The sequence below is a fragment of the Leuresthes tenuis genome, unplaced genomic scaffold (genome assembly GCF_036924035.1).
Source record: "Leuresthes tenuis unplaced genomic scaffold, fLeuTen1.0.hap1 SCAF_17, whole genome shotgun sequence".
NCBI classification, from domain to species: Eukaryota; Metazoa; Chordata; class Actinopteri; order Atheriniformes; family Atherinopsidae; genus Leuresthes; species Leuresthes tenuis.
This window is the reverse complement of record NW_027325371.1, coordinates 23,037,347-23,057,303: the sequence shown is the minus strand read 5'-3', so window position 1 is coordinate 23,057,303 and position 19,957 is coordinate 23,037,347. Positions and strand designations below refer to the sequence as shown.

Here is a 19,957-nt window from a genome sequence, read left to right as displayed (position 1 = left end):
TGTCAACAACTTTATATATACGCACATATATGTATACGTATATATGTGTATATATAAAGTTGCTCGTAAGTAGGCGTGGTAATAATTAGTAATAATTCCCCTCCTTTACAGCTTATTGTGCCAGCCACAATCTCTTTTCAGCTGACTTTGTTCATCCTTTCTACTTTCATTGACTCCAGGGCAGAGGCTAATTTAACTGATCAAGAAATAGTCTACAAGTTAGGCACTCCTTTAATTCCTTCAGAACATCCACATATTATAAGAGCCCTTGATGGAAAAAACTTTGGCCTAAGTCACTCATTCCACAGTGCTAGTTAAACTGGTTATTTTGGGTAATCATTTAGAAGACATCCCTTTGTGTTTGATTATTCTTCATTCTCTCCCTTGGTTAAGGTTAGCCTTGTTTACACAACCTCATCATAAACTGGTAAGAGTAGCTTATTTTGAGTCTTAAGACTTAACTCTGGTTACCGATATTTTCCATAATCGGGTCTTCTTTGCCCACTGTCACACAACCCGGCAGGAAACTGGGCACAGATGCAGGGATTTTCAAGACAGTTTTTATTTTCACTACTTAAAATCTCCAAGACAGAGAAATAAATTTATGCTATGAAAATGTCTAACACACTTCTTCCAATAAATATAGAGGAAAAAGTGATTATAAAAATTACCAAAATAATAATCACTCCACTCTTGGAGGAAAACTAAAAGACAATAAACATTATCAATATCAAAAGCTCTCTTACTAAAGAGGCAACGTCAAAGAAAAATCACTCCTGAAAAACAGAGGAACTTTGAAATGTAACCAAAACCAAAAGCCACTCCGAATGGAGGAAACAAAAGGCTATGAAATCTTAGCAAAGCTAACTACATCTATAATACAAAAACTTACAAATCAAAATAACTCTGTAGGAGGTAAAAGAAACTAAACGCAATGGCTATGGAACGGCAAGGATGAACGTACGAACACAAGGATAGTAACGAACACACTGGCACAGGATAAAGGGAGACGTAGACTATACGTACACATGGAGGGAAGTGGGGAACAGATGGAAACAATCGGGAATCAGGGAAGACAATCAGACTGGAGACACATGAGGAAAGGCAAGTGACCTGAAACGAGAGGAGAGTTAATCTTTCAAAATAAAACATGAAATGACAAGACAAGACAACAAGACAAAATAAAACCCAGATGACCTCACCGCAGTGTGACACCCACTAGCAAACATTATAACTTCACCTGGTCTGAATTTGCAAAGGTAATGAATGGAAAACTGCTTTTAAATCTGAGCCAACCTTTTTGATTGGTTCAGGTGTAATTTAATTCAATTCAATTCAGTGGCTCAAAGGCAGCATCAAAAAGGAGGAAGCACACATTGTTTTAAGGTTTACGAAATAAGTAATTCAAAACTAAACTGAATATGCAACAAAAGAGTAACTGTGAGGAGTGGCAATCAGTTGTCAGTAGTGCCATGATGTTGTATGTGGAAAATGTGCTGCTCGTGTGTTGTATGGTGCAAAACTTAAAAACCAAAAGGTAATGCCAACAGAACCCAAAATACGCTGCTGTCCTCAAGGAGCAAGCCTCCGCCAAAAGGAAAGGGAAAGGGCTTTAATCACCACCTCATAGGTTTAACAGCCAGGTGCACTAAGTTGCACTAAACAGAGCCCAGTGCTCCAGTCAGCTCAGGATCTGAGGAGAGAAAGATACACACACAAGGCCCTGAAAGACACCTAAAGGGCTGCGACACCCTCCCCCTAAGAAGAGGACCCATATAAGGGACCGAAGTAAAGGCTGCATCTAACCCCTACAATAAACAATATTGCTACGTACACAACTACACATTAAGGAACACTAATGATACTATACCAAAAGAAAATTACATAAATAATATCAGACCATCTTCAACAAAAAAAAATACTTGCCCCATAAAAAGTCTCCCATCCACCCAACGGCATCTGCTCTAGCACACCAAATCCTCAGTCCTCAGCAACAGAGATTTGCCTAGGATTTCTGTGAGCCTTTAAGAGGAGGAAGACAGGAGGTAGGAACACACAGAGCAAGCGGAACAGGATGGGACAAACTGGTCAACGTGTCCTAAAAACACTAGGCTCCACTCCCAACCCTTATCTAAAGGGCCCTAGAGAAGGCATCCGCCACAACATTCTCTGATCCCTTGAGATACCTAATGTCTAGCCAGTAGGACTGCAACATTAGAGACCATCTTATAAGTTTCTGGTTCGGACACTGTAAGGAGTTCAGAAAGGTTAATGGATTGTGGTCCGTATAGACCACCACCCTCGCCCCTATATTAATTTCTGAAAATGATAAAAGTGTGTCCTCCACCGCATCCGATCAGTTTTAAGTTGTAATAACAGAGTTCACCGCTTGATGGCGCTTCCTATGCAGACGCAACTTCCTACATGCTTCGACCGGTTCTTCTCCATCAGCGAGGAAGAGAGGTCAAGCCATGGCGAAAAGCAGCGCAAAGACAAAACTTGATCAAGAAAATCGTGTCTTTCAGGTGAAATGGGAATCGGATTATCTGTACAAAATATCACAAATATAAGACCGATAACGAGAAACTGTAGGAGCAGTTCAAGCATCATTTCCAAGACTTTCACGCAATGCAGCCACAGATAGCGCTCTTCGTGGAGCCCCTCTCCGCTGCTGTCAGCGAGCAACCTTCTGAATTGCAGCTTGAACTTTGCAACCTGCAGTCCGATCCGTTTTTTTTAGGGGAGGCGCACTGAGAAGGGAATTTCGTTTTTGAGTCTGCTGCCTGAATGCTGCTTCCCACTCCTCCGAGATTTTGCTCTCTCACTGACCAATATGTTTGGGAGCACATACATTTGTGAGAGCAGTTTTTCAACAATGAAGCACATCAAGTCGAAAGAGAGAAACAGGCTCACGGATGGCACTCTTTTTATCTGATGCGAATTGGATGCACAAAGATTGACATTGATATCCACTCTATTGTGCGCCAACATTCAAAGCCACAAGTTTTTTATTAAAGGAGAACCAGTCATGCTAGGGGTGAGGTAGAGCAGGTATTCTGGGAAATATTAAAATCTTCTAAATGAGTTCTTACACTTAATGTTGTTATTAAGATGCTGTGATATGTTGGTTCAATAAACATACAGACATCTACACATATTTTGGTCTTATTTAAAATGCCATTTTTGTGATAAATCTGGTTAGAAAATACGCTGTCCTATGTGGCCCCCTGGTAGCGCTGATGAAAAATTGTGGCCCCCTCCATCATTTAAGTTGCCCATCCCTGATCTAGATCATCAACTTGTAGCAGAACTGCACCAGCACCCACATGACTTGGGTCTACCTGCAGTAAAAACGGACGGTTGAAACGTGGTGCTGAGAGAACAGGAGCAGTGCATAACAAGGCTTTGATGGCTTCAAAAGCCTTTTGACATTCAGGAGTCCAGCCATACGTCACACTTTGCCTATTTTAAGTTGGGAGACCTACGAGAGATTGAAAAAAACAAAACGGGTCCATCAGTGTCCTGTTAAGCAGCAAAGGAAGTTGTGAAGCAGGGAAGGTATAAACCTTCGGAACTTAATGGAATGTGTGTCATCAGGAGAATCTATGACTTTTCAACTGTCTGTGTCCTTCTTTCCTGGCTGAAAAAGGAGGAGCGTGTTCTAATGTCTGATACCTGAGAACACAGAACCAGGCGGATCTTTAACGAAAGCGTCATATCTGAAGAATTGAAGGAACACTCAGCAGTTGACAATTCTATATGGTCTAACATGATTCTATCACTTATGATGACTGTAGCAGTATTTACTGCAATATTGGTAGTGTGCGGGTGTTGTTGTGTGCCTTGTCTCCGTTCTCTATGTACCAGGTTGGTGGTCTAGACCATAGAGAGACGCCCTTCTGAGTTCAGAGCATTGCTTCTCCAGGAGGACGAAGAAGATGAAGAATATCATCCGGACCTATATCCAATGTCCCACTATGGCCAAGAAGCTGACAATAATTGTGTTTAGACGAAATAAAATGAAGAACCTTTTGAGTGTAAATTGATAAGGTGGTAATACAAATGAAGTTCTTACAGAAAGCTGAAAAGACTTGTAAGATACTGATGTGAAGGTTGACATTTATTAATGACAAACAGGAGGGAAATGTCAGAAAAGTTAGCTTATTATCATTATATAAAAGTCACAGCCAGAGAGGCCATCTCATATCAAAACTTCTCAAGGAGAAGTTGGGAGACAAAGAGAACTGTGTTTTAAGAAGGAATGTTGTCTCCCCACTGATCGTTATCTTTATAGCTCCCCAAATAAGGAGATGCCTCCAAACTCAGGAGATATACCAGACCTGGGCACATAGAGGATTGTATGTATGTGTGTGTGTCACCTAATAAAAGAGCAAGGGAGGCAACCACTCGTTGGAGAACTCTTGTGAATCTGCAGAGAGAAGGTTTGTGTGTTGTTCTCCCCTTGCAAGTAAAATACTGAGGCCTCTGAGGGATTTCTTGGTTTCATACAGTTGTCTGTGAGTTAATTTTTCTAACAGCGAGTCACCAAATAAACATGGAAAAGACTTTATCAGCTCAGCCACATCTGTTCTTTCTCACTCTGGTAGATGTTGCAACAGTTTATCAAGCTTACAGATAGTCTCAGAGTTTTTTAATTGTCCATGTATTAATGCTGGATCAGCCACAGGTAACCCATCCTCCTCCCTCTCCCTCTCCAACAGAAGGGAAGTGACCGCTGACGCTCTGGTCACCAAACATGCTGCGTGATTAATCGTCATGACAGCTTGCGCACCAGGCTCAACTGACTTTGACGCACGGTCCTGATATGCCTTTAACGAGTTCATGTGACTTAACTGGGTGGTTTTCTTGCGCTCAGGAGTTGAAATTAAACAAGTCAAATCAGAAAGTTTCTTTATCACCGTGTGTGGGCCACTAAATTTGGCTTGAAAAGGCGAGCCTATGATAGGCAACAGAGCAAGCGCCTGATCACCAGGAATGACCACCCGCCGTTAGTGCGTGTATCGTAAAGCTTTTTCATCTTTCCCTGTGCCCGCTCCATTTTGTCCCTAGCCAGTTCGCCAGCTGCATAGAGTCTATGCCTGAAACCATTCACATAGTCTAATACATTCTATTTCAACTTGCCTTTGTGACTGCAACACAAACAGCTCCTTCTTTTGCTCAAATGTTAAATTGCCAGTTACAATTGGCAGATGTTGGAACAGACCATCATCAGGTTCACCAGGTCACTTCTCTTCTGGAACAGGATGAGGCTCCTCTTCAGTCAGGGTCAGGAACCCTAGTTCACACAAAAATGCTTTAATCTCAGATTTCACAACCTCTTTAATTGGCCTTGATTGACCTTATCACGGATCCCTATACTATAATGGTCTGCTACTCTGAGTAATTGGTCTTTGGTGAATTTATCTAATATCTCTAACTTTGGAGATTCCACAAAATCAGTAATATCAACCTTATCAAAGTCAGAACAGCCACCAACATACAAGACAAAATTCAATACAAGTGGAGAAAGCGATCCATTTACCTAGTTGTCAAATTATTCAATCAGTCATTTTTCTTCATTCCACTCATCATACTCATTTACTAGACTATGTTTCTGTTTCTGTTTATGTATTTAGCAGACGCTTTTATCCAAAGCGACTTATAAATCAAGATATAACAGCTATATAAAAAGCTAATAATAAACTACATAGAAGGAACTGACGGCTGACGGCTTTGCTTTGCGGTAAGACGTATTGCATCACTTCCTGTTGCTTTGTGTGTGCACTGTGACAGTTCTCGCTCTTCTTTAACTACTAATAATCACCTTATTTCTCCCTATAATTTACACATCTTGCATAGTTAACTCTATCCCATACTTGTTATATTCTAACGCTCACTCTTACAGATCTTTAGTTTTTCTTTTTCACTTTTTAGCGGTGTGTCTGGTTCTCTAGCTTAGCATGGCTACCAGTTCTCTTCCTCTATCTCCTGCTTTCACCTGCTCCGTGTGTCAGATGTTTAGTTACTCCTCTGCCTCCTTTAGTGGTAATGGTACATGTAACAAATGTAGTCTTTTTGTAGTTTTGGAGGCAAGGTTATCTGAATTGGAAGCTCGGCTCTGCACTGTTGAAAACCACCCGATAGCGAGCCAGGCCCCTTTAGTCAGTGCGGAGCCACCTAGCGTAGCTCGCTCTGTTAGTCGTCCCCGAGCAGATCCCGAGCAGCCGGGACTTAAGAGTGGCTGGGTGACTGTCAGGAAGAGGAGTCATAGTCCTAAAGTCAAGCCCGTGGTTCACCATCAACCTGTCCACGTTTCAAATAGATTTTCTCCACTCAGCGACACACCCGCTGAGGACAAAACCCTGGTAATTGGCAGCTCTATAGTCAGAAACGTGGCATTAGCGACACCAGCGACCATAGTCAAATGTATTCCAGGGGCCAGAGTGGGCGACATGGAATCCTATTTAAAACTGCTGGCTAAGGATAAGAGTAAACACGGTAAAATAGTTATTCACATCAGCGGTAATGACACCCGGTTACGCCAATCAGAGGTCACTAAAATTAATGTTGCATCGGTGTGTAATTTTGCCAAAACAATGTCGGACACCGCAGTTTTCTCTGGACCCCTGCCAAATCTGACCAGTGATGACATGTTTAGCCGCATGTCCTCATTCAATCGCTGGTTGTCTAGATGGTGTCCAGCAAACAACGTGGGCTACATAGATAATTGGCAATCTTTCTGGAGAAAACCTGGTCTGATGAGGAGAGACGGCATCCATCCCACTTTGGAAGGAGCTCTTCTAATTTCTAGAAATATGGACGAATTTATTACTCATCCAAAAACATGACATCCCAGGGTTGAGACCAGGATGCAGAGTTGTAGTCTTACACACTTCTCTGCGGCTTCCCACCTGATGCTGCCCCCCCCCCCCCTCAATCAAAAAACACAAAAGGAATAAAATTTAAAACAAAAACTTTAACTGAACAAAAACATCAAACTATTAAATGTGGTTTGCTGAATATTAGATCTCTCCCTTTGAAGTCTCTGTTAGTGAATGATTTGATTTGTGATCATCATATTGATATATTTTGTCTTACAGAAACCTGGCTGCAGCAGGAGGATCATGTTAGCATTAATGAATCAACTCCCTCTGACTATTTAAATGTTCACGTTCCTCCAACCACAGGTAGAGGAGGAGGAGTGGCAGCTATCTTCAGATCAGGGTTACTAATCAGTCCTAGACCCAATATTAGTTTTAGCTCTTTTAAATCTCTGATTCTCAGTTTTTCCCACCCAAAGTGGAAATCACAAAAACCTCTTGTGTTTGTTGTTGTGTATCGTCCACCTGGCCCTTATTCTGAGTTTCTCTCTGAATTCTCAGAGTTTTTATCCCAGTTAGTGCTGAGTAGAGATAAAGTCATTGTAGTGGGTGACTTTAATATTCATGTAGATGTTGAAAATGACAGCCTAAATATCAACTTTAATTCTATATTAGACTCTATTGGATTTTCTCAAAGTGTTCACAGACCTACTCACTGCCTTAATCATACCATTGACCTTGTGCTGACTTATGGCATTGAGAGTGAACAGTTAACAGTGTTCCCTCATAACCCTGTCTTGTCTGACCATTTTTTAATAACTTTTGAATTTACATTACTTGACTACACAGTTTCTGAGAAGAATTCTACATATAGAAGGTGTCTGTCAGAGAATGCTGTAACCAGATTTAAAGAGTTGATTTCATCATCCTTTTCTTCACTGCCATGTGCTGATATGACAGAGGATGGCTACCTAAAATTTACTCCAGTAGAACTTGACTCTCTTGTTGACAGCACTACAGCTTCAATGCGTACAACACTGGACAATGTTGCCCCTCTGAAAAGGAAGGTAATCAGTCAGAAGAGGTTGGCTCCTTGGTATAATTCACAGCTGCGTGCGTTAAAGCAGACTGCAAGAAAGCTTGAGAGACAGTGGCGTTCCTCTAATTTAGAAGAGTCTCAATTAGTCTGGAAAGATAGTTTAATAACGTATAAGAAAGCACTTCGTAAAGCTAGAACTGCTTATTATTCATTATTGATAGAAGAGAATAAGAATAATCCCAGGTTTCTTTTCAGCACTGTTGCCAGGCTGACAAAGAGTCCGAGCTCTGTTGAGCCATGTATTCCTTTAACTCTCAGCAGTGATGATTTCATGAGATTCTTCATCAATAAAATTGTTTCTATCAGAGAGAAGATTAATGAAATCCTTCCCACTATTATCACTGATGTATCATCAAGTAGAGCAGCTTTAGAAGTGTCTTTCGAACCTGATTTGTATTTAGACAGCTTCTGCCCAGTTGATCTTTCTGAGCTAACAACAGCAATAGTCTCTTCTAATCCATCAACTTGTATGTTAGACCCAATCCCAACCAGACTGTTCAAGGAGGTTTTCCCCTTAATTGACACTTCCATATTGGATTTGATCAACCGGTCTTTGTTGACAGGATATGTACCTCAGACTTTTAAGGTTGCTGTAATTAAACCTTTACTTAAAAAACCTACTCTTGATTCAGAAGTGTTGGCTAATTATCGACCTATATCCAATCTCCCTTTTTTGTCCAAAGTTCTTGAAAAAATAGTTGCAGTTCAACTTTGTGATCATTTACATAGAAATAATCTGTTTGAAGAGTTTCAGTCAGGATTCAGAGTGCATCATAGCACAGAAACGGCACTGGTGAAAGTTACCAATGATCTCCTGTTAGCTTCTGATAGCGGACTTGTTTCTGTGCTTGTCCTGTTGGATCTCAGTGCTGCATTTGATACGATTGATCACAGCATTCTGTTACAGAGACTTGAACATGTTATTGGGATTAAAGGAACTGCATTAGGCTGGTTTAAGTCATATTTATCTGATAGATTCCAGTTTGTTCTTGTAAATGAAGAATCTTCCTCACACGTTGGAGTAAGTCATGGAGTTCCTCAGGGTTCTGTGCTTGGACCGATTCTTTTTACTTTATGCATGCTTCCATTAGGTAACATTATCAGACAGCATGGCATAAATTTCCATTGTTATGCTGATGATACTCAGCTGTACTTATCTATGAAACCAGATGAAACCTACAGGTTGGTCAGGCTACAAGCCTGTCTTAAAGACATAAAGACCTGGATGACTAAGAACTGTCTGCTTTTAAATTCAGACAAAACTGAAGTTGTTCTCTTTGGACCTGAGAGCTTCAGGGAGAAATTGTCTAGTTATATAGTTACTCTAGATGGTATTTCCTTGGCTTCTAGTTCTACAGTGAGGAACCTTGGAGTTATTTTTGACCAGAATTTATCATTTGACGCACATATAAAACTGGTTTCTAGGACTGCCTTCTTTCACCTTCGTAATATTGCCAAAATCAGGAACATCCTGTCTCAAGGTGATGCAGAGAAACTAGTTCATGCATTTGTTACTTCAAGATTGGACTACTGTAATTCCTTATTATTGGGCTGTCCCACATATTCTCTGAAAAGCCTCCAGCTGATCCAAAATGCTGCAGCCAGAGTTCTGATGAGAACTAACAGGAGAGATCATGTTTCTCCAGTTTTAGCTTCTCTTCATTGGCTCCCTGTTAAATTCAGAATAGAATTTAAGATTCTTCTTCTCACATATAAAGTTCTTAATGACCGAGCTCCATCATATCTTAAAGATTTAATTGTAAGATATTTTCCTAACAGAGCACTTCGCTCCCAAACTGCAGGTTTACTTGTTGTTCCCAGAGTTTCTAAAAGTAGAATGGGAGGTAGAGCCTTCAGTTATCAGGCCCCTCTCTTGTGGAATAAGCTGCCAGTAAATGTCCGGGAAGCAGACACCCTTTCCACTTTTAAGATTAGGCTTAAAACTTTTCTTTTCGATAAAGCTTATAGTTAGGGATGGCTCAGGTAATCCTGAAACATCCCATAGTTAAGCTGCTATAGGCTTAGACTGCTGGGGGACCTCATCTGTCACACCTTTCCTCACTTTGCTCTCTTTTTCCCCCTGTTTAATTTCAAAATTGATTTTATGTACATGTGACATTATTGTGATTATTAACCTATGTTTCCCTGTTCCAACAGATATCCTTTGAATGGCTTTGTGGTGTTTTTCCCCCCTCTTTTCCCTCTTTTCTGTCTTCTCAAACCCCAGCTGGTCGAGGCGGATGGCCACCCTTCCTGAGTCTGGTTCTGCCAGAGGTTTCTTCCTGTTAAAAGGGAGTCGTTCCTTTCCACAGTCTCCACAGGCACGCTCAGGACGGGAGATTGGACTGAAGACACATTTCGGTGCAATCTGTTGGTTTCCTTAGCTAGGATATTAATTTTTTGAATTAGCTCTATATGAATTAATTGGATTATGATTACAATGAATTGAATTCCAATTGGCTTGAATTGGACTATATTACTTAAGTGCCTTGAGATGACAATTGTTGTAATCTGGCGCTATATAAATAAAATTGAATTGAATTGAATTGAATTGAAAGGAACCCACTTGTCTGACTCTGTCAGAGGTGACAGATTAGAGATAGAGCTTCTTGAAGATAGACAGGGACGCCCCTGTTCTGGTAGCGCTCGGTAGGTCATTCCACCATCGTGGGACGACACATGAAAAGAGTTTGGATTGTCTTAGACATGGTGTAGGAGCTGCTAGACGACAATCCTGGGACGAACGGAGGGACCGAGTTGTGACATAAGCCTTTGCAAGAGCATTCAAGTAGATGAGAGCCGTTCCATTAAGCACTTTGTAGGCTAACATCAGTGACCTGAATTTGATGCGGGCGGCTAAGGGCAGCCAGTGGAGTTCAATGAACTGAGGGGTGACGTGTTCTTTTAGGCTGACCGAAGACCAGACGCGCCGCCGCATTCTGGACCATCTGCAGAGGTTTCACAGCACAGGCTGGGAGACCAGTTAGGAGAGCGTTGCAGTAGTCAAGGCGGGAGATGACCATGGACTGCACCAGGAGTTGGGTGGCATGTTGGCATGACTGCCTCAACCCTTGTCTTCAGGGAATTCCTGCGGTGGGTACTTATGCACTATAACCCACTGGTGTGGTGTCGCGACCAGTCATCTGGCAACGCCACAAGAAACCATGGAAATGTTCCTGAGACAACCGCTCTAACCGCCGTCAACCCACACTACAGACACAAACAAGCAGGTTCCAAAGGGAAAATGCTATAAGCCTAACTGGGGAAACACACAATCTAATGTGACACACACACATCCAACACTTAACTTGAGGAGTAGCACAAGACAATGAGCCCATATAAAAAGCCAGTAACACAGACTGCGCGCACAAACAGGCTAACAACTAGTGTTGGGAAGTTCGACTCTTTTGACTGAATGGGATCTTTTACTCTCGAACAGTAAATTGAACGAATCTTTGAACGAGTCATTTCGTTAATTTTTCCAGCTGGTGGCACTGTATCCCTACTGTGGGTGTTACACAAGAAGGCCACGGTTCCAAACACTTAACACTGAAAGCAACATAGTTTGCTTCAGCTGAGCTGACAAAGTACAAAACACAAAATGCCACAAACAGTTCAAACCATGTGAAAACCTGGGAAAGCAAATACGGTAAAGAAGGTGACTTGTGTCTGTATCCTCCCTGCCATTGTTGTTTAAAGCCTGACACTGACTCGGCAGCTGTCAGGTGACAAATTAACGAACAAGAACGATCGTTCAGCCCTGTCACGTGACAGCTGGTAGAGGACAAGTGAATGTAAAACTCACATTGCTTTTGACAATTAGTAACACAATTAAGTGAGAAAAAAAGTAACAATAAGTTCCTTAAAATGTTATATGGTGCATTTATTGTGTCCTATTATTATTATCATCATTATTATATTATTATTGTCTTATGATAGACTATAACACAAAATCAATATGCTGATATAATTTTCAAAAGTATTTATTTTCAAACACACTTCACACATTATATACACAATAAAAATATACACATCTAAGGGACATAAATAAAGTTAAATAGCAAAAATTAAGTAAGAATAAAGTTAAATAAAACAAGCCAAACCAACAACAACAATATTGCACAATTAAGTAAAAGTAACACAAGTGAGCTATATGAAGCAGTTTAGGGCCTGCTCTAAGGTAAGCTGGCATTAAGGAACACAAGCTCGCGGACCTTGGAGGGGCTGAGCCTGTTCCGTCTGTCAGTGATGATGAGAAAATTCTCTCAGAGGGCACACATGTGGCCACAATGCACAGTCTTGTCCTCATCACTTCGCACAGAGTTTTAAATACTGGTGAGCACATCTTCCACCATGCCAGATGGTCTGATGTGCGTGGTAGGAGTGGCTCTGCAAGGTAGGCCCGCATCTCCATCATGGCAGCAGCTGAGGTGCTTGGTGCGGTAGGATCAGATGAAGTGGAAGCCCTGGTGTTTGCGACCCTCTCATCAAAGTCTTCCCAAAACATGGCCCCTGCACTGGCAGCCGCTGCAGGATCTTGACCCTCCTCCTCCTCACTGTGACTGGGATGATTGTGTGCTGCAGCAGCTGTTACTCTCTTTACAGCATTATCTGCTACCTTGTTGTTTATAAAGGCATGCTTTTTGAACCTTGGGTCCAAACAAGTGGCATCAGCAAGCTTCTCAATTTGCTCCACCTTGCTGAACCTCTTCTGCATCTCTGCCATTAGGCAGTCCACCAGTTTTTGAACTGGTTGATGGATGGACAGATTTCTTTGATGGCGGGCAACAATCCTCTGAAGACCCCTTGCCATCAGGATAACTTTGGAAGCTGTCACAAACCTACAGACAGACATAGTTCAATTATTCAAATGTAGTTCTTAAAAGCAGTTATAACAGTTATCACAAAGTCAATGTCATACTCCTTTTCTAACAGTAAAGATACAGTTCAGAATCCATCACTAACTATATTTTTTGTTTAAAATATGGTGTTAGTGGTAATTAGGTGCATGTACATTAAGAGCAAAATTAGATAGGAGTCAAATTCATTTTATGTGTACACTTATTTATCCAATAAAAGTGATTCTAATTTAATATAAACATTAATGATTATCTAAATACCTCTCAGCGCTAACTTCAACAGTGACCTCCTCAAAAGGCTTGATAATGTCCACTGTTTCTTGGACAATTCCCCATTCCTCGGTGGACAGTGTTTTATTCCATTGATAAGTGCCAGGGTGGAGATGACTGGATCTTTCACCTCAATGAATCTTTGAAGTGTGTAGAATGTTGAATTCCACCTTGTAGCCACATCCTGCTTCAAACGCAGTTGCTCCTGGCCCATCTGTTGCTGTGTGGCCTTCAGCTAGTCTGAAGCAACTGTACTTCTGTGGAAATATTCAACCACAGCTTTTGTTTTTTGAATTGTGCCCTGAACCTCCCTAAGGGCAGCTCTAACAATGAGGTTCAACACATGGGCAAAACATGGTATGTGGTCCCAATGCAGGTGGTCTTTCAGGGCTACCACAATGTTGCTTGCATTGTCTGTGACACAAGCTACAATTCGGTCACTGACACCCCATTCAATTGTCGTTCTCCTCAGTTCACTTGCCAAGTGAGCAGAAGTGTGTCTGTCTGTCAAGACAAAACAGTCCAGGAGGTCATGACAAAATCCTGAATATAGTGGCAGGTCACAGACATGTAACTTGTGGTCGTCACAGATGTCCAGCAGTCTGTTGTGAGACATACACCAGGAGCTCTCTTGATTTTTTCCTGTATCTCAGCTCTTAACTTTCCATACACGTTGGGCAGTAGAGTTTGAGACAGTGTTTTCCTGCTAGGCAGAGTGTATGAAGGGTCCAGGGTCTTTGAACATTCTTTGAAGCCTTTGTCCTCAACTATCGAGAGTGGTTGATAGTCACAGGCAATCATTTTTACAAGTGATTCATCCAGTTTACTCTGCCTTAGTGGATCCATTGGCCTTGTCACATAAGTGCCCATCAGTGTTTGTTGTGGCCTCCGTGGCCTAACTGCTGCTTGGGCGGTGGTGGGTGCTGCTGGTGTACTGGATGTTGCAGCAGCAGTGATTGGAGGTCCAGATGAAGTGCTGCTGGTGGAAATATTTGCAGCTGCTGCAATGGCTCCATCATCACTCTCCACCCTCACTTCTGCTAACTGCACAGGTACATGGGCTGCTTTCAGGTGTCTTCTTAAATTTGAAGTGCTTCCTCCTTGGGTTGTTAAAAGTTTTTTTCAAATGTTGCACTTGGCTTTGGTGGCTGAAATTTCACCAAAGTGGTTCCAAATGTCACTCCTTTTTCTTCCACTCATTTTTCTGACCTGCTCAGACGTCTGTTGTTTGTGACCTGATTTAACTGGCACCTAAGGAAAATTTTATGGGGGTGGGGGATGGGTCACTGTTCCCCATGGAGCCTTGTGCCACGAGTGGCACTCGATTTGTGACACATAATCTCGTCACTCTTAGTAGCCCAGACTGTGTGTCATTAAAATGTCACATGAGAATTTAACATTAAACCCTTTTCACACCCTTTCATATCAAATATCAGGCAGTCAAAGACAAATGTATTAATGTATTAATAATTCGCTAAGAAGCTCTTAAGAGCTCCTAAGAGCGAATCTGGGAAACGCGGTCAATGTCCTTTCCCGACGCGAATCAGATTTGTACAGCTGATGTGACACCGGCATATGCCGTGACTGTAAGCAAGTGAACCCCTTCTTGTGCTGCCAATGTGTGAAAGACTTCTGTGTGAGCTGCACTTAGCAGATGCTCTGAAGTTAAGTTATGTGAGGATTTCCACCTTCTTTATCATACGATCCTAAACGGTTATGTGTCTGTCAGACAGAATACCGCAGAAGCGCAGGGCAATGCACAGATTAGTATAGCAGGTAGACTTTAAAAAAATAATAAAATAAATCTCGTTAAATTATTACTTTTTCTCCCAACAATTCAGAGAACACAGATTTTGAATATGAGCAACAAAAAAACCCCCAAAACGGAGTAAATGAAGTAAAAAAGCTATTAAAAATCAGGAGTTTAGCTGAATTTAAATTATATAATTCAAATTTATACCACCGATTAATTGTGATTTCATGAATGAAAAATGTATTATGTATTATTTTGTGGCAGTCAAAGTATAACACAAAATCAACATTTTATAATTTTCAAAAGTATTTATTCACATTATTACATTATCATTTATCTATTTACACACGAATTATATACACAACAACACTATACATATCTACAAGAACCGAATACCACTAATTAATTATGATTTCATGACAAATGAATGAACGTCACAAATCAGACATCATTCATTTCCTCGTTCGCTTCTCAGTCCACAGCCCCGTAGCTGAGCTGCAGTCACATGACAAATGAACGAAACAACGATCCGTATGAATGATCCCGTTTGTGAACGAACTGTTGTGCCTTCTGTTCTTCAGCCTGTCACGTGACAAATGAACGAAGACCCAAGGAGTTGAGCCGTGAACGAATCAATACTGTTTCCTGTCCTGCTGACTGAGCTTACGCAGCTACGGCCTGCCATGTGGTGAGAAAGGGTACTGCATGAAAATGAACAAATCATTTCTGTTTCCTGTCCTGCTGACTGAGCTTACGCAGCTACCGCCTGCCATGTGGCGAGAAAGGGTACTGCATGAAAATGAACGAATCAATTCTGTTTCCTGTCCTGCTGACTGAGCTTACGCAGCTACGGCCTGCCATGTGGTGAGAAAGGCTACTGCATGAAAATGAACGAATCATTTCTGTTTCCTGTCCTGCTGACTGAGCTTACGCAGCTACGGCCTGCCATGTGGTGAGAAAGGCTACTGCATGAAAATTAACGAATCATTTCTGTTTCCTGTCCTGCTGACTGAGCTTACGCAGCTACGGCCTGCCATGTGGTGAGAAAGGGTACTGCATGAAAATGAATGAATCATTTCTGCTTCCTGTCCTGCTGACTGAGCTTACGCAGCTACGGCCTGCCATGTGGCGAGAGAGGGTACTGCATGAAAATGAACGAATCATTTCTGTTTCCTGTCCTGCTGACTGAGCTTACGTAGCTGCCGCCTGCCATGTGGTGAGAAAGGGTACTGCATGAAAATGAACAAATCATTTCCACTTCCTGTCCTGCTGACTGAGCTTACGCAGCTACCGCCTGCCATGTGGCGAGAAAGGGTACTGCATGAAAATGAACGAATCAATTCTGTTTCCTGTCCTGCTGACTGAGCTTACGCAGCTACGGCCTGCCATGTGGTGAGAAAGGCTACTGCATGAAAATGAACGAATCATTTCTGTTTCCTGTCCTGCTGACTGAGCTTACGCAGCTACGGCCTGCCATGTGGTGAGAAAGGCTACTGCATGAAAATTAACGAATCATTTCTGTTTCCTGTCCTGCTGACTGAGCTTACGCAGCTACGGCCTGCCATGTGGTGAGAAAGGGTACTGCATGAAAATGAATGAATCATTTCTGCTTCCTGTCCTGCTGACTGAGCTTACGCAGCTACGGCCTGCCATGTGGCGAGAGAGGGTACTGCATGAAAATGAACGAATCATTTCTGTTTCCTGTCCTGCTGACTGAGCTTACGTAGCTGCCGCCTGCCATGTGGTGAGAAAGGGTACTGCATGAAAATGAACAAATCATTTCCACTTCCTGTCCTGCTGACTGAGCTTACGCAGCTACCGCCTGCCATGTGGCGAGAAAGGGTACTGCATGAAAATGAACGAATCAATTCTGTTTCCTGTCCTGCTGACTGAGCTTACGCAGCTACGGCCTGCCATGTGGTGAGAAAGGCTACTGCATGAAAATGAACGAATCATTTCTGTTTCCTGTCCTGCTGACTGAGCTTACGCAGCTACGGCCTGCCATGTGGTGAGAAAGGCTACTGCATGAAAATTAACGAATCATTTCTGTTTCCTGTCCTGCTGACTGAGCTTACGCAGCTACGGCCTGCCATGTGGTGAGAAAGGGTACTGCATGAAAATGAATGAATCATTTCTGCTTCCTGTCCTGCTGACTGAGCTTAAGCAGCTACGGCCTGCCATGTGGCGAGAGAGGGTACTGCATGAAAATGAACGAATCATTTCTGTTTCCTGTCCTGCTGACTGAGCTTACGTAGCTGCCGCCTGCCATGTGGTGAGAAAGGGTACTGCATGAAAATGAACAAATCATTTCCACTTCCTGTCCTGCTGACTGAGCTTACGCAGCTGCCGCCTGCCATGTGGCGAGAGAGGGTACTGCATGAAAATGAACGAATCACTCACTGAGACTACTCGTTACTCCCGAATCATATAAAAGATTAGTTCATATCGAATTAATTGTTCGCGAACGACACATCACTCGCACGCAGAGAGCAAGCAGAGGAAGCATCTGCAGTCAGCAGGAGCAGAAAGTGCTTCCTGTATGGTAGTTGCTCTGAATAGAACAGAAAGGATGAGGTTGGTGATTTTGTCCACAATAACATCCTTAAAGGGCATTTATTATGACCGACTGCTAAAGAGAGACAGCTGTATTATAAAAAACCATTGTTATTGTGGACCTTGTTGTCTGTTAGTTGGATGAGTGGCCTACCAATTGGGATGTCAGTAGTGAATTTATGGCTTCTGCTGTTGACATGTAACAGTCATGAACCCCATATTGCTTCCAGTATGTTAAATAGTATGTGCGAGTGGTTTATGATAGCCTAGAAGAGCTCCATAGACCTGAACGCATGTGTAAATTGATTAATGTGGCTTTTAATGTAAGTGGAGTTTAAGGGGTTAGCAAGAATGGAAAAATACTTGATTCAAAAATACTTAAGTAAGTGAACTTGTAGTTAATTACTTGCCTGTTCTACATCCTCCCTTCAGGGTAAAGATGCAGAAATAGCAGAAAAAAAATCCAATAGTTTCAATAAGCTCTTGTCATCCCACTTCCTACCACCTAATTAACTGCAACTTTCTGCTATGTATTTCCTCACATGTACTGGTCAATTCATGATGTGTGTTTCATTTTAAACAGTTATTTTAGTCCTGTATGCTATAGCTTGTTTTATAGTTTCCAAAATTTGTAACTTGGCGAGTGCAGAGAACGACAAACCGGATGGACCAATTTGAAAACAGGCTCCGCGAGGAAGTATGTCTGTACAGGCACCTGTACGACACTGCACTGGAACAACATAAACAAGTAAAACAGCAAACCCATCTGTTATTATTAGGGCCCGAGCAGTGAACTCCGAAGGCCCTATTTTTCCTGAAGGCATTACTATTATTATTATTATTGTTTACGAAACCACCTCCAAACCACGCCAATTTTGGCAAGGACACCAGTCGTGGGGGGAAACGGCACAATTTGGCATTAGCGAACATAGGCGGCACACAATGGCTCTGCAGCACCACGACAAGATTGCAATTACACTTAACGAATGGGGTCATTTTGCTGTACCCTGACGAAACTTGGTACACACCTTTGTCATGCCCAGACGCACAGAAACGCCTATGGGCACCATGGTGCCAAGTCCACAGGAAGTCGGCCATTTTGAGTGGAACATGCGTTTTGGCACCATTTTTGCCCTTTTCAACACCTTGCATTTGATCGAACTCTTCCTACACATTTCATGCTACAGGCTTCAAACTTGGCCATGTTACTCTTAAGCCATGGGGGACTATAAGTAATGAAAATCTTTCTCAAACCTTAAAGGGTGTGGCCATGGCGAAACCTCAAAGTTCAAGGACTGGCCATTGCTCGCCATGAAAAACAAAGAAGTTTTTAACTCCCACATGCATAAACCAGTCTACCCCAGACTTCATATGTTGCACTTGGGCTCCACCCAGAACGCATACATATGACCAAATTTACACAAGCTTATAGCGCCACCTGCTGGTGGCCAAATAAGTCACTTGTAACTTCTCCATACATTGTCTGATCTTCACCAAACTTCATAGGCTGCACTTGGGCTCCACCCAGAACGCAAACCAGAACGCAAACATATGACCAAATTTACACAAGCTTATAGCGCCACCTAAGTCCACATAAGTCACTTATAACTTCTCCATACAATTTCCAATCTTCACCACACTTCATAGGCTGCGTTTGGGCTCCACCCAGAAGGCATACATATGACAAAACTTACACATGCTTATAGTGCTACCTCCTGGTGGCCAAATAAGTCATTCAAAACTTCTCCATACTTTTTCCGATCTTCACCGAACTTCATAGGCTGCACTTGGGCTCCACCCAGAACGCATACATATGACCAAATTTAGATATGCTTATAGCGCCACCTACTGGTTGCCATAAACGTCACTTTTTATGTCCGGCGATACTATGCCTGACTGGGATTCTCACATCCTGCTCTACACTTGACGGATGGCTGTGCTGTGCGGTGCGCATCGGAGTCCAACGCCTGCCCTGACGTGCGCAGGGGTGCGAGGGCTCGGTAAGTGCCGCTTGCAGCCCTAGTTATTATTGCATTCTGAAAGGCAACGATAATTCCCAAGTGCGCCCATTGAAACACACTATTTCATAACAAACAAACAAAGAAAAGGTAACACAATACACTTAAAAGTCCTATGACAATATTCTAAGAACTATATCAGACTATACTGCTGATAACCCACATATTGAAATTTCAACATCTGCAGGCTCATCAGCTATTACATAAGTAGAGGAAATCGGCTTTGCTTTGCGGTAAGATGTATTGCATCACTTCTTGTTGCCTTGTGTGTGCACTGTGACATTTCTTGCTCCTCTTGAACTACTAATAATCACCTTATTTCTCCCTATAATTTACACATCTTGCATAGTTAACTCTATCGCATACTTGTGATATTCTAACGCTCACTCTTACAGATGTTTAGTCTTTATTTTTCACTTTTTAGCGGTGTGTCTGGTCCTCTAGCTTAGCATGGCTACCAGTTCTCTTCCTCCATCTCCTGCTTTCACCTGCTCCGTGTGTCAGATGTTTAGTTACTCCTCTGCCTCCTTTAGTGGTAATGGTACATGTAACAAATGTAGTCTTTTTGTAGTTTTGGAGGCGAG

General features: G+C 42.2%; 2 protein-coding genes across 2 annotated transcripts in view; one reads left to right on the top strand and one right to left on the bottom strand.

Annotated features, from left to right (window-relative positions):
• The window catches only part of bcl2l12 (BCL2 like 12), a 138,371-nt gene that overhangs the window by 44,919 nt on the left and 73,495 nt on the right, over positions 1-19,957 (top strand). The window lies entirely within an intron of this gene.
• The window catches only part of cln3 (CLN3 lysosomal/endosomal transmembrane protein, battenin), a 313,824-nt gene that overhangs the window by 256,649 nt on the left and 37,218 nt on the right, over positions 1-19,957 (bottom strand). The window lies entirely within an intron of this gene.